Source organism: Prionailurus viverrinus, chromosome C1 (genome assembly GCF_022837055.1).
Source record: "Prionailurus viverrinus isolate Anna chromosome C1, UM_Priviv_1.0, whole genome shotgun sequence".
Lineage (NCBI taxonomy): Eukaryota > Metazoa > Chordata > Mammalia > Carnivora > Felidae > Prionailurus > Prionailurus viverrinus.
In genome coordinates this window covers 175759441-175774216 of record NC_062568.1, presented here as the reverse complement: position 1 = coordinate 175774216, position 14776 = coordinate 175759441, and the positions used below count along the sequence as shown (strand labels likewise).

At 37.5% G+C, this 14776-nt stretch overlaps 1 protein-coding gene across 4 annotated transcripts in view; it reads right to left on the bottom strand.

Annotated features, from left to right (window-relative positions):
- LOC125172450 (BEN domain-containing protein 5) overlaps window positions 1-14776 on the bottom strand; it is a 1495630-nt gene that overhangs the window by 318686 nt on the left and 1162168 nt on the right. The window lies entirely within an intron of this gene.

Here is a 14776-nt window from a genome sequence, read left to right as displayed (position 1 = left end):
AGAATTCAAACACATGATGTATGTTTTTAATATAACACCCCTCGCTCTGTCACCTATACCCTGCTGTTACACACATGTACGATAAATAAATAGAAAATAAATGAATAAAAAAGTGCGGAGTACATGCCTGCTTTTGTGTTAATTTGTAGAAGATTAAGACACTTTTTACTATAAATAATTCTACGCCAAAAAATTGGATAACCTAGAAGAAATTGATAAATTCCTAGAAACATACAATCTACAAGGAATGAGTCAGAAAGAAACAAAAAATCTGAACAGAGCAATAATGACTAAGGATATCAAAATAGTAATCAACCCCCCACCCTGCCCCCACCAATGAAGAGAAGTCACGACTAGATGGTTTCACTGGTGAATTCTACAAACATTTAAAGAAGAATTAATGCCAATCCTTCTCCAACTCTTGCAAAAAATTGAAGAGAAGGGTACATTCCCGAATTAATTTTACGAAGCCAATGTTAACTTGATACCAAAGCCAGATAAGGGGACTATAAGAAAAGAGAACTACAGGACAATATCTCTAATGAATATACGTGTAAAAATTCTCAACAATATACTAGCAAATGGAATTCAACAGCACATGAAAAAGATCATACACCATGATCAAGTGGGATTTATTTCTGGGATGCAAGGATGGTTTAACATATGCAAATCAAAGACATAATACACCTCATTAGTAGACAGAAGGATAAAATCATATGATCCTCTCAACAGATGCAGGAAAAAAATTTAACAAAATTCAACATCCTCGCATGAGGAAAACTCTAAAAAAATTGGGCATAAAAAGAATATACCTCAACATAATAAAGGCCATATGTGACAAATCCACAGCTAATATCACACTCAACAGTGAAAGGTTGAAAGCTTTTTCTCTAATATCAGGAAGAAGACAAGGGTGCCCATTCTCACCACACATATTCAATATAGTACTGGAAGTCCTAGTCAGAGCAGTTAATAAAAAAATACATAAAGAGATCTAAATTGGAAAGGAAGAAATAAAACTATTTCTGTTTGCAGATAACATGATCTTATATAGAGAAAACCCTAAAGGCTCCACCAAAACAAATTCAGCAAAGTTGCAGGATAAAAAATTGACATATGGAAGTCAGTTGCATCTCTATACACCAACAACAAATGATACTAAAGAGAAATAAAGAAAACAACCCTATTTCCAATAACATCAAAGCCAATAAAACACATAGGAATAAATTTACCTAAGGAGGTGAAAGATCTGTAGACTGTAGCCTTTAAGACAGTGATGAAAGAAATTGAAAAAGACACAAATGCAAAGATATCCTGTGTTCATGTATTGAGAAAATTGGTATTATTAAAATGTCCATACTATTCACTTGGTAATGAGTCCTATCCCAGTGGCGAGAGTCTAGCTGCAGAGACCCTGCTGGGCCTAGCTCTTTCAACAGAAAGTTTGCTGCAGAACAGATCAATGTTTGCTCTGCTCTCAGACCTCATAATTCACATATTTGGTTCAACTTAACCATAATCATTGCAAAAATTCATGTGATCTTGGGCCATTAGTTAATGCCAGGGCCCAATTTTTCTCCCAATTTTATGGATGATGTTTATAACTCAACTCTCAGCCAATCAGCACAGTAGATTTTCCTGGACACAGATACTTCTTCAAAGTCAAGCTCATAGTGATATAATCACAAAATAAGTAAAAGAGATTCTGCTGGAACTTCTGGGTGAGAGTCTCTTGCTTACTCCAATTAGACTAGAATTTGGGGGGATGTAAATTTTGCACCTACAGCCATCTTGAGATCACATGTGACCTGGGAAAGGAGACAACACCAAGCAAGGTGAGTTAAGAGAAGGACAAAAACAGACTAGGTCCTATGAACCCTATATCAAGATGCACAGAAAGACTGACTTATTTCTGGATTATTTACTCATAATTGCCTATTTTTCCCTTAAGCTAATTTAGGTTGCTTTTTTAAATGTTTATTTATTTATTTTTGAGAGAGAGAGAGAGAGAGAGAGAGAGCAAGAGCAAGTGGGAGAGGGGCAGAGAGCAAAAGAGAGAATCTCAAGCAGGTTCCTACTGTCAGCGCAGAGCCTGGTGCAGGCCTCAAACCCATGACTGTGAGATCATGACCTGAGCTCAAATCAAGAGTTGGACACTTAACCAACTAAGATATCCAGGCGCCCCAAGCCAATTTAGGTTGTTATTAAGGACTGCTACTTATATCGTTCCTGTGCATTAATTTTACTGTTTATGCCTTGAATTCCAGTTTGTCTAGTTCTGAGACCTGCATTCATTCTGATGGCCAAGGTCTTATCAGCTCCATTCTGATCTGACTTCCTTCATGCTGATCAGCTATGGTGCCTTTGGATGCCACACCTCCAATTCCCCTCCCCAGAGCTCAGCCCACCCATCTGGATGTCCCAAAATGGGATCCTTGAACCCTTCTAATTAACCTTCTCACCTGAGTCCTGGGATATGGCATCTGTAACAGGACAAAGATCCTAGGAACATAGCACTCAGTTTGTCTCTCAGGGACCAGGAGAATAAACAAAACATGTTCTCTTTGCCTTTATATGTTTCTTTGTATGTTTCTAAAATTATTTTACTTAATTAACTTAATAAACCATCTGAGTGACATCCAAGGCTGTTGTGTTTCATCGTTGACATGAGAGAAGGAGGTTGGGGAATGGAGGTGGTAAAATAAATTGATACAAACTCTCTGGAAAATGAGCTGGAAACTAGACACAATAATTCCTTAAACATATTCTTGCTCTCTGGCCCAGTAATTCTACTTCTAAAATGTCCAGGTAAAAACTTACATAAAAGAAGTAAAAAGGTTTTTCCACAAATAGTTTTGTGGTAGAGTTATTTATAAGAGAAAACATCTGGAAATAACATGAATGCACAACAATAGGATGTGGATTTTTATAAACTAGACTATATATAAAAGATGGAAGATACTAGAGCTTTTAAAATAAGTATGCCTTTAAAATGCTCATAAAATGCTCATGGATGTAGTAATTCAAACCCTAGTAATCTATCTTAAGATAATAACCTAAAATGTAGGGAAAATATATACACAAAGATTCATAAATTATTCATAACATCGAGAAACTAGAATTTAAGTTAAATATATAACATTATTGGCATGGGGAAATATTTTTCTTGTAATATTAAGTGAAAAATCAGGATAAAATTTTATATTCTACATGATCTCAACTATGTAAAACAAAATTATACATGCATAGAAAAAAAGGCGAAGAAGTAAATGTGTTAAAATATTAAACAGTGATTGCCTCTGGGAGATAACTGATATTTCATCTTTATAACTTCTCTGTTTTTAAAATTTGCACCATGGGCATGTGCAATTTTTTAATAGAGAAAGTTATTATAAAAAAGATGGTAAGTATGTAAACTACATAGCAACATGAAGATTGTTTATGAAATAATGTTAAGTGAAAAAAGATGTATATAAAAACGTACTGTGATTGCAATTATGTAAATATGTTTCTGCATATAGACAAGAACTGAAAGGGAAAATGTATAAATAGAATTAGGTTTTGTATTGTGCTAAGGCTGTGGGACTAGGAGTAATTTATTTTTCTTCTTTAAAAATCTCTTTTAAAGTTGTTTTAACGACGTGCATGAATTTTTTGAACTAGCCACTCTCTGCACATCCATGGTGCTGCTAACCTTCTGGCAGTGAGGCCGGGAGTCATCTGGCTTGACTTCACTCCTGGTCCTGGCTACCCTGGACGGGTTCCACAGGCCTCCTGTTGGCTCTAAAGATGGTCAGAGGCACATAACAATGGCTAATTTGGCCTCTCTTGTTTCTTTAGTTTCCAGAGGGGCTGAGTTTATGTCATGGGGGACTTCAATAAAAGACCAAACTCAAACTTGTCATGTCATGGTCAGCAGCCCCAGTCTATCACCACTCAACATATGTATTGCTTTAACAAGGTTAAGAGAGGATTATAAAAGAAAAAAAAAAGGAAGCTTACAAGATTTGCAATCAGAAACAAATCTAGCCATGATTTATTTTCTGGAGGTTTCTATGATGTCTTAGGAAATCAATTGTCTCTTCAGGACATAGCTCAGTTAGTGGGAAAGTCCCAATGACTATGATACTGTGGCATTCCGGACTTTCCTCATCCCCAGAAAAGTGAGTCAATATGAATCCCATCTGGGAAAGAAGACTCCATGGACCAATATTACAAGTGAAGTGATATTTATATGTAGCAGCAGCAGAAAAGGCAAAGGATTTAGAATCAGACAGTTCTGAATTTGAATCCTGATTCCATCACTTATTAACTGTGCTCAAGCAGGCAGTTCACATAATTATGCTGCACTTTCATTTCTCATCTTTAAAACAGAAAAGGCGATGCTTGTCTTATGGGGTGGTGGGGGAAATTATGTGAAAAATATATGTAAAGCACTTAACACAGCTCTGGCACTTAGTGCCAGTATTTAGATACTCTCTTAATACTATCCTTCTAGTATATACCATCAAAAAGCTATGACCATTTGACAAGAGTGCCCAGGTAATTCAACAGGGGGAAAACACTCTTTTCAACAAATGGTGCTGGGAAAACCAAACACATTCAAAAGAGGTAAGCTGGACTCCCACCTCACATCATATAAAAAAATTAACTCACAAGAGTACATCTTTATGAATTTAAGTTAGGCAATGTTTTCCAAGATATATCAAAAGTACAAGCAACAAAAGGAAAAAAAAATAGGTAAATTGAATTTCATAATAGTTACATGCTTCTTTTGCTCCAAAGAACATCAAGCAGGTGAAAAGACAACCCATTTGAAAAAATATTTGCAAATCATATATCTAATAAAAGACCTTATACTCAGAATATATACTTTAAAACTCTTACAATTAAACAATAAAAAGATAAATGTAACTTAATTAAAAATGAGTAAGGAAAAAGAATTTGACTAAACATTTCTCCAAGAAGATATACAAATGGCCAAAAGGCACATGAAAATATGCTCACCATCATTCGTCATTAGCACATGCAAATCAAAACTATAATGAGATACTACTTCACACCCACGAGGATGATAGGTGTGATTGGGTGGCTCAGTCGATTAAGTGCCCAACTCTTGATTTCAGCTCAGGTCATGATCTCATGGTTGTGAGATCAAGCCCTGTGTCATGATCTTATGGTCATGAGATCGAGCCCCACATTGGGCTCAGTTCTGGGCATGGAGTCTGCTTAAGATTCTCTCTCTCTCTCTCTCTCTCTCTCTCTCTCTCCCTCTCCCTCTCCCTCTCCCTCTCTCTCCCCCTCTGCCTTCCCTCACTCACACATGAATGCTCTCTCACTCTCTCTCTCTCTCTCTCAAACAAAAGATAGATAATAACAAGTGTCAGAGAGGATGTGGAGAAATTGGATGTGTCCTACATTGCTGATAAGAATGTAAAATGGTACAGCTACTTTGGAAAACATTTTGGCAGTTTCTCAAAATGTATATCCTAACACTTACCATATGACCCAACAATTCTATTTCTAAGGTTTATACCCAAGAGAACTGAAAACACATGTTTACACAAAACTTATACACCAATGCCCATAGCAGCATTATTCATAATAGACAAAAAGTGGAAACAAATGAAATAGAATGGATAAACAAATTGTGATATATCCATACAGAAATATTATTTGGCAATAAAAAGGAATGAAGTACTGATACATACTACAATATGGATGGGCCTGAAAATATTATGCTAAGTGGAAAAGCTAGTCAAGAAAGGGCACATACTGTACAATTCCACTTATATGAGATGTCCAGAATAGGCATATCCAAAGGACAGAAGGTAGATTAGCGGTTTCCAGAGCATGGGGGAAGGCAGAAATAGGAAGTGACTGTTAATGGAGTTTCTTTTTGGTGTGGTGATAATGTTCTGGAATTAGTGGTAATGGTTATACAACTCTGTGAATATACTGAACCCCACTAAATGATGCATTTAAAAGGTGGATATTATGGCATGTGAATTACATCTCAATAAAGCTATTATTTTATTTTTTAATTTTTTTAATGTTTTTATTTATTTTTGAGACAGAGAGACAGAGCATGAGCAGGGGATGGGCAGAGAGAGAGGGAGACACAGATTCCAAAGCAGGCTCCAGGCTCTGAGCTGTCAGCACAGAGCCCAATGCGGGGCTCGAACTCATGGACTGTGAGATCATGACCTGAGCTGAAGTCGGACACTTAACCGACTGAGCCACCCAGGAGCCCCTATTTTATTTTATTTTTTTTGATGTTTATTTATTTTTGAGAGAGAGAGAGAGAGAGAGAGAGAGAGAGAGACAGGCAGAGTGTGAGCAGGGGGAGGGGCTGAGAGAGAGAGAGAGAGAGAGAGAGAGAGACAGAGAGACAGAATCCAAAGCAGGCTCCAGGCTCTGAGCTGTCAGCAGAGAGCCTGATGTGGAGCTCGAACTCACGAATTGCAAGATCATGACCTCAGCGGAAATTGGAGGCTTAACCGACTGAACCACCCAGGCACCCCAGTAAAGCCATTATTTTAAAAAACCTAAGACCAGCACTCTTAACTTGATAGTGGGAATATAAAAATATTTCTGTAGGTGTGATTAAGGAATCATTGCGAAATATTCTAGTTCTCTGCACTGCAGTCCCCTTCCCTGTGGGAAGGGCATACATCTCCACCCTGTTGAATTTAGGAGTGGTCATATAACTTGCTTCGACCAAGGAAATATGGGTGGAAGTGACCCCTTCCAAATATTTTTAGAGCAAGTATATGGCTCACTGTATCTCTCCCTTTTCCCTCTGCCATGATGACCCATGTGGCAGGTGCTGCAATGTCACATATTCACTGGGCACTTACTTGTGCACAATGTTAAATAATTTCCAATTGCCAACATGTGAAAATCTATCCTGAGAGCTTTCTTTGGCCAATGGAATCTGCTATGTCCATACTTCTTAAGCAGATTGGAAGTCTGGAAGGGAATTAGCACACCCACTTTCACTCAGTCCTTTGCCTCCCAGAGGGATAACTCGAGGCTTATTTTCCACATTAACTTCCGGGGTTCTCCAGTTTGATTAAGTTCCAGTTGTCCTTAGTGGTAGCATGCCTCTTCTTCCTTCTCCTCCTTCTCCTTCTCCCTCTCCCTCTCCATCTCCGTCTCCCTCACCCTCTGCCTCGGCCTCTCCCTCCTTCTCCGTCTCCTCCTCCTCCTCCTCTTTCTTCTTCTTCTTCTTCTTCGTCTTCGTCTTCGTCTTTGTCTTCGTCTTCTTCTTCTTCTCCCTTCTTTTCCTGTATTGCTTCCTTGCTTTGCTACCAAGGGTCTCCAGGATTATGTCCCAAATAAATTACTTGCCCTGAAATCTTTGTCTCAAGGTTTTCTTCTTAGGGTACCCAAACTAAGACACCCAGGTATGTTCCAAAGAAAGAATGCTTGGTCTGGGTGCCAGAGTAAAGACGATGTAAAGCAGGGGTGCCTGGTGGGCTCAGTCAGTACAGCATGTGACTCTTAACTTCAGGATCATAAGTTCAAGCCCTACATTGGGTGTGGAGCCTACTGAAATAATAATAATAAAATAAAATAAGATTAAAAAAAAAGAAGATGTAAAGCAGAGCTGTCTCCAATCCATGTGGGACATGTACCAAAAGTGAGAAATAAGCCTTTGTTTTTTTTTTAGCTTCTGAAATTTTGGTGTCATTGTTACTTCAGCATAATGTAGCCTGTCATGACTGGTGACTTATGTACACCTTTCTCAGTAATTCTCACTCTAGGAATTTTTCCTAGAGAAATAATTAGAGATGCATACAAAAGTCTTTATATAAGAATGTTCACTGTGGTATTATTTATAATTAAATAACTGGGTACAATTTAACATATAATAGTTTTTATAAATTATAAATATAATGGAATGATTTTAAACTATGTAAAATTCCCTTTTAGAGAATATTTAATAACATTGAAAATGTTCACACTACATTCAAATAAAACAGTGTATATAGTATCATCTGAATTTTATTTTTAAAATTACATATGTATATACATGTGCAAAAAATAATAGTCTCTCTTTGCAGTCTGGTGGTTAGGAGTTTTGCTTGGATAAGAGAAAAATACTTCTTCATACTGCCTCCCTTTTATTGAAAAGGCTATAGGAGAATAAACTTTCCAGAAAGTAAAGAAGAAACTATAGCTGGATTTCTGGGTCAAATGGCTAAATAAATTCATGCTTCAATAAGCCCATTCATTCTCATCAAATAGTAATATTGGATGAAAAAAGAAATGAAAATATGTATTTGGGCTCTCTTGTGAGAGACATGTCCCCACAAAGTTGAAACGTACAGAAATGTGAAAGGTAAGTGGTCCTGAGGCGACTTGCATGCTGAGATCTGGACATAGAAGCAGGAAGTAGCAGCTGAAGTTTGCCTCCTATGGGACAACAGGAACTAACAGTACTCTGGAAGATGAGGATCAGAAACAACATCTTTTTTTTTTATGTTTATATATTTTTGAGTGACATAGAGAGAGAGACAGACAGACAGACACAGCATGAGCAGGGGAAGGGCAGAGAGAGGGAGACACAGAATGTGAAGCAGGCTCCAGGCTCTGAGCTGTCAGCACAGAGCCTGACACGGGGCTTGAACTCATAGACCGTGAGATCATGACCTGAGCCAAAGTCGGATGCTTAACCAACAGACCCACCCAGGTGCCCCTACATCTTCTGCTTAGAGCCCAAGGGTGGGGCTCTCATGTTTTGAAAGGAGCCTAGGGAAAAAATTAAAAAGGCTGCTGTAGAACTTTCTGGGAAATAGCTCCTTGCACTGCAAGCCTAGAGAGGAGGTGAGGAATATAGATGCAGGAAACAGAAACAATGTCAAGCTCTTCTGCTGACTTTTTGTCACTGGATCTGATATATCCCCACTATTTACCAGGTCCTATACTGAGATGTGGGTAGAGTTAACAACAAAAACCACCACACAGGGAGATGTGAGCACAGTAGGGGTTGGGGGGGTGGGGCATTGGGGATGAGGAGAGAGAAAACCAGAAAATTTCCTCCTCAAAGTGCTCTTACAAATTAAAATTTCAAAATGCATGAAGAAATTAAATGCTAAAAATGATACAAAACAAAATTAACAATTATAACTTGAATTCACTCCAGATGAAACTTATTTTATAGAACAGTCAGAGATTTTAAAATAAGCATATTGAGGATGTTCAGAGAAACAAACGAAGGCATTAAAACAGAATAAGAAATTATGAAACAGAATAGGCAGAAATAAAACAAGAACAGGTGGATATGAACAAAATTAGAAATCTTGGAAATTAAAAATATATAGTCATTGAAATATTGAAAAAGACAGGGAAAAGAGTCTAGACTAGACATGGTCAAAAAGTGAATTTATAAATGCAAGTTACTTGTGGGGAACTCAGAATTAGTGCAGTAAGACAAAATGATAAAAATTATGAAAAACAAATTATGAAAAACAGGCATGGTGGGCCACTTGAGAAAATCCAACAGTCATCTAATAGAAATTCTTGAAGAAGAGAGTTAGAGGAATAAGGGAAAAGTAGTATTTGAAGAGAAATTTTGCCAATAATTTCTGAGAATTAAAGAAACACATAGATTCTCAGGTGGAAGTATACTCAGAGTACCAAGCAGGGTAAATAGAAATGAATTCATATCTATTTACAGAAAAAAAAAAAAATCCCACCCAAACCAAAAACAGAACATTAAGATTTTCAATCTTGAAATCTATCAAAAAAGATAAGTTATCAAAAACAATTAAATAATTGGGGCGTCTGGGTGGCTCAGTCCTTTGAGCGTCTGGCATCCATCCGCTCAGGTCATGATCTCAAGGTTTGTGAGTTCCAGCCCGCCGCGGCTCTGTGCTGACAGCTCAGAGCCTGGAGCCTGTTTCGGATTCTGTGTCTCCCTCTCTGCTCCTCCCCTGCTCGTGCTCTGTCTCTCTCTCAAAAATCAATAAACATTAAAAAATTTTTTTAAAAACAAATAATGGAAGACTTCTCATCAGCAATTATGCATGTCAGAAAACAAGTTTTAAAAGTCTTCAAAGTACAAAGGAAATTTCTCAAACTAGAATTTATACCTAGCCAAACTATTAGTCCAGAGAGAAGTCAAAATAAGGACAAACATATATTAAGAGGGTTGCCTGTGGACTCTCACTAAATAGCTATTAAAGGATTCACTTTGGGGTATGTGGGTGGCTCAGTCAGTTAAGCAGCTGATTTTGGCTCAGGTCATGATCTCATGGTTCCTGAGTTCAAGCCCCATATCAGGCTCCACCTGATTGGGATTCTCTCTTTCTCTTCCTCTCTTTCTATAGCTTCCCTACTTGTGTATGCGTGTGCGCTCTCTCTCTCTCTCAAAATAGATAAGTAAATTAAAAAAAAAAAAGGATTCACTTTAATAAGGTAACAGGAAATCTTGATACATAATAAGAACACAAAATTTATAAGCTGTGTAGGAAAAGTAAATTAGTTCAGTACTGTTAGTAATTCATTGTTTTTCTTTTTTGCAACAGTTTAACTGAGAAGTCTAAAATAATAATAATTAGGTGGTGACAGGACAGTGTTCAATAGGTGGTTAAAGCATGTTTACATATGGGTAACCCATTGTCTCAGCACCATACAACAACTAGTCTTTTTTTTTTAAGTTTATTTATTTATTTGAGTTGTCTTTACTGCCAACGTGGGCTCGAGCTCACAACCCTAAAACCAAGAGTTGCACTCTCTACCAACTGAGCCAGTCAGGCACCCCAACTAGTTTATCTTTTATTCAGCTTATTATGAAGGCTAATTTTGTGAAAGGCTGTAGATTTTGTAAGAAAATATATAATCAAATGTACATCCAAAGGTAATCAGTTAAAGTCAGAAATAAAATCAATAGCATCCAAATCTGTAGATTGGGTAGGGGGAAAGCAAGTAATATATAAAACATAATACCAAAAAAGGGAGGACAAGAGAAAAAAAAATAAAATAAATGATGGACAGAAAGCACAAATATGGTAGTAGATATTTATCCAAATATATCAGTAATTATAATAAATACAAATAGATTAAATTCACCTGTCACAATACATAGATTATTGGATTTTATTAAAAAAAGATACCAGTATTTCCAAAAGATTTCCATAAAAGGGAAAAGGAGAAGGATATCTCCCTACTAATTATAAAGATAATATTAAAATTAAGATGTATTATAAGTAAGACAGTGTGGAGTTAATTCAGAGTAAGTGTGGTAGACCAATGGAATAATACAGAGACCTCAAAAACAGATTCTGTATATAGGATAATTTCTATATGACAGGCATGTAATTGCTTATAAGTGGGAGAAGGGATGCAGTAGTTGTTGTATGGTGCTGAGACAATGGGTTATCCATATGTAAACAAAAAAAAAATAAGTAAATCCCTAAGTCATATTATACAAAAGATCATTACTAAATGAGATAAAGACTCAGTATGAAATAAAACTTGACAATTCTTAGAGGTAAATACAGAAGAGTATGATATCCAGGGAAGGAAAGATTTCTTACATAAGTCACAAAAGCAAAGCAAGAGGTTGATAAATTTAACTCCATTAAATTTTTAAAAATCTTCCATGTAAAAGTACATTATTAATAAAAAAAAAACACCACAAGCCCCAGTCTGGGAGAAGATATTTGCAATGCATATAAGTGACAAAGTATTGATATTTGGAATAATAAAGGATTATAAATCAATAAAAAGAAACAACAAATCAATGGAAAATGGAAAAAGGATATGAAAAGTCAATTCACCAAAGAAGAAACCAAAGTGGTCAATAAACATTTGAAAAGATACTCAACCATCAGTAATCAGGGAAACAAATATTATAAAAACAATCAGATACCATTTCACATTTATCATGATGAGTGGTAAAATTTTGTAAGCCTGACAATTCCAAGTATTAAGGATTTAAGGAAATGGAAACCCTTACACTTTTCCATTGGAAGCATGTATTTGTTCAACTACCTTGGAAAGCAACTGGCCATAATTACATAGTAAATTTGAACATGCACAAAATCAAGAATTCCTCTCCTAACTATATGCCCTAGAGAAATTCTCATGGTTATACACAGGAGTAATGCACAAAAACACTCTTAGTAGCATTGCTTGCCATTATAAAAAACTGAAAATAGCCTAAATTATGATCAAAAAAATGGATAAATAAATTGCAATGCAATCATATGTGGAATACTATATAGCAGTTAAAATGAATGAACCAGTAGTATATGTATCTACATGAATCAATCTGTACAATATAATAATGAGTAAGGGAAAAGTCACAGAATGCCATTTACAGTGTGACATCACTTAGAGGAATTTGTAAAAGAATACCAGTTATAGCTACTTTATTTTTATATACACAGATACGGAAAAAAATAGAATTTATTATAGTGGTTACCTGTAGAGTGAAGGGAGAAAGCTGCAATCAGTAAGAGTATAGAAAAGTCTCAACTAGATCTATAAATTTTTCAAATAGGGGACTCTGTGGCATTGATGGCTCAATATTGATATGATAAAGCCAACATGTTTGGTGGAGCAGGGAGGGCAATAAAGGCTGTTCATTATATCTCTACTCTTTTCTGTATATTCAAAATTATTCACAGTAAAAAAAATAAGAAAAGAAGATAACACAGATTATTAAGGCTTCCAAATTCCCAACCTGCACTTCTGAAAGCTCTTAGTATATGAAGAGTGGCACCATCAGATTGAAGCTCTGTGTGGAGGATGGTGGTGAGGAGTACAGACAAGCTAGTACCTTCCACTGACGGCCCCAGAGAGGTAGCAAGCCCGCTGTTGCTGCTACAGCTTCTGGAGATAGGGAATAGGGATGATATGAAAAGCAAGGGACGGTCAGTCGCAATGGAGGAAAGTGCTTTTGACATGGGATAGAAGTTGTCCAGATAATACCTGGTCTAATGGTGCTTCCCAACCTTTCCATGTCATGGCGCATATGGATATTTGTCCTGTACACTGGAGTGAGACTACCACCCTGGAGGCTCCAGTTACTCAGGTCCTACCTGTGCCCCTGAGAGGTAAGTGGATCAACATCTCACAGGTGCAAATCTCACAATAATATCACACAAAGGTAGCCTACTTGCAGTACACAGTGTGCCATGCTATACCTTTTGGGAAGCTTTTACCCAGGAGACATTTTAGATCATATCTAAAAGTAGGTAAAATTATAAACTGTTCCAAACTCTGGCAGCGCTTATTATTCTGCAATTCTGTAGCTCTTGAAAAGGAGTACACTCAGAGTCACTACTACTCTGCTTGAATTTGTGCAGCAGCAATTAGGAACAGAAAGAGCTAGCACAAAAGAACTACAGTAAACAGGGTCTAAAGACATATCAAGAATCCCCTCCAATTCATACATCTGCATCATATCAGGATGTAACAAGATGAAACTGGAATGTGGAAACAGGCAATCTGGGTTAGCACATGTGGAGTAGAATAGTACACAATTACAATGGACAGAAACCAAAGAAGGACAGAGATATTCCCTCACCAGCACCTTGCTGGGAGGGATTGGTAGGTCACATGTCACACACATGAGCCACTCTAGTTATGTTAGCCCATGATTTGAAATTTCTATATGATAATCATATATGCATTGAACACAGCTCATCTATAGAGCAGATTAAACATTTTTCAACCACTTAATCTCTGTTCTTCTAAAGTCCTAAACTCAAAAAGCTCTATCAGATGGAAATACGGTAAGGTCACCTGAACTGGGTAGATCCAACTTACATTTGTAGTCACTGTCTTTTACCTCAGTGACTGAGACCAGATGACTAGCCTTTGTGCTAAGATAGTGCCTGCAGAGGGCAGTTTCTCAATCTCTTTGTAAGTGAGCCAGCTGGCACCCAGGTACAGCATGGCAAGCTTGGTGAGAGCCAGAGATACCATGGTATAGACATATTGGATGCCAAGATATTGAAATGCCTCCATATTTATCAGTAATTAAGCCACTCCTAGAGCCCCCAACCCTGCCATATGACCACTCTACCACATTTGCCCCTCCCTCACAATCCCATATCCCTCCAGTCCAGTAACCAAAGTGTTAATGTCTAGCACAGCAGGGGTTCACCAGCATTGCTAAATATTTTGAATGGATAAAGATGACCCACCACACCCATTCTTGAAAGCTCACTAACCCTGCTAGCATCATCATCCTCTTGGATCCCAAGAGAGAATAGCAACTTTTGTTGGCCAGTTTTGCCTCAAGTTCCCAAACCAAAATAAAATACGTCTCTGGAAAAACTAAACTACTCAACCACTCTCTAGGCTAGATGCCAGGCCTAGGGGGAAGAATTCCCATGGCCACAGCTTTGTTGGGGAACTTGAATTTCCCCTAAAGTGAGACCAGAGTTATTCTGACCTTCAGCACAGAATACCAAACCTAATCACTTTTCCAGACTAGTCCTTCCTCATAAGCCATCCTTCCTCCATTCCATGCCCCCTGCCAGGCAGCTTTCCTGCTCCCCATGATTTCGAAACTCATTTCTCATGTGACCAAGACATTTCCTTGACACTTGAGTCCATTGAAGGATCTGGGGAGAATTTGGCCCTGGAATATGTAGCAACATCAGATTATCAGTCCTGCCATCTGCAGAGTCAAGAGGAGGCAGCACAGAGCTGGGGGGGTGGGGGTAGGAAATGCCTGTGAGGCAGAGAATGAAGGGAGAAGCATTGTTCATGGCACTAAGAGTTCTGCTGTTCATCCAGGGAGTCAAAGGAG